This window comes from Polyodon spathula, chromosome 6, assembly GCF_017654505.1.
Source record: "Polyodon spathula isolate WHYD16114869_AA chromosome 6, ASM1765450v1, whole genome shotgun sequence".
NCBI lineage: Eukaryota > Metazoa > Chordata > Actinopteri > Acipenseriformes > Polyodontidae > Polyodon > Polyodon spathula.
This window is the reverse complement of record NC_054539.1, coordinates 60,469,905-60,471,411: the sequence shown is the minus strand read 5'-3', so window position 1 is coordinate 60,471,411 and position 1,507 is coordinate 60,469,905.

The following is a 1,507-nucleotide window of genomic DNA, read 5'->3' as shown; positions in this document are numbered from 1 at the left end:
GGATACAGTGTTAGAAATGCAGGATATATTTATCCAAAATTGAGAAAAGGTAAGCTTAAGAAAAATAAACTACAAATCAGAGGGAGCAGCCTCACAAATAGAATACAGAGGGACCTGTAGAGACCTTAAAAAACAGGATTAGGAGTATAAAATAAGGGAGTTAGAGAGACAAGTAGCATGTAGATAGCAATCTCAAACCAAAAGGGTTTTTTCAATATGCTAATGCTAAAAGGAAACTTAAAGAGGAAGTCAGTAGTTTACATAACAGCAGTGGTAATTTAGTGACTAAAGACAACCAAATCGCAGGTGTACTTCATAAATATTTCATATAAGTATTTACAAAGGAGGATTTATACAATATACCAAAGTTAACAAAATGTACACAAACATCATTACTAGAATTTGTTATTAAAGAGAATGAGGACGCTAGCAGCACTTAAAATAAACAAATCCCCAGGGCCCAATGGAATCTGTAATGTAATCCTGAATAAATGTAAAGTCTTGCACATAGGGCGCAGGTACAACATGAACAGTGATGAAATAGAAGAAGCTATGTACAAAAAGGACTTGGGGGTAGTAGTAGATCTCTTGGGCCAACTAGACAGTGCTGGGGGAAGCTATAAAAAAAAGGTAAATACCATGTGAGGTTATATAGCCCAAGACAGTGGAATTGAAATCTGGAGAAGATATATTAATTACACAATGCACTGGTACGACCACACCTATAATACTGTGTACAGTTCTGGTCTGAGCATTGGAAAGAGTACAGCGGAGAGCAACATAATTAACACGATTAATTCTGGGATTGTATGGTCTGTCATATGAATCTGTATAGCCTAGAAAGAAGGAGGGAGAGTCAGAGGCAACTTAGAGTTAATTAAAATTGTCAAGGGGTTTACAAAGTAACTGCTGATAATTATTTTTCACAGGTCATAGAAAACAGAACCGAGGGGAGAAGGAGCTTTTTCACAGAAAGGGTGCTGAACCATTGGAACAGGCTGTCGGACAGAGCTGTTGAAGCAGAGGCTATCGGATCCTTCAAGAATAGACTGGATGCTAACATGAACAATATTGTATAACCCACTCTGTGATCATAATAAGACCTTTAGCTAACCGTCTGGAGGAAGGGCAGTCCATCTAGCCACGGATTCCCAGAGGTTTAATTTCCCCTAATAACCTGGTTAGGGTTTTTTGTTTTTCCTATCCTGAGTGCTAATGGACCACGCTTGCACCAAAGTGAGCGAGCATAGGTGGGACGAATGGCCTTTTCTCGTTCTAGAATTGCTTATGTTTTTATTTTCATATTATACCCAAAAGGATCCATTGAAAAGTCGATTGAACTATTAGCTGGTTTGGGATACAGATTATATTATGCACATATTAAAGTAGACAGAGCTAACAGAATAATTAAATTAAATCTTATCTAATATGTATTACCGATAGTTTTTTATACACCCATCTGCTGGTTTTGGATTTGAAAGTTGTCAGTGTAAATATTGATTGGTCT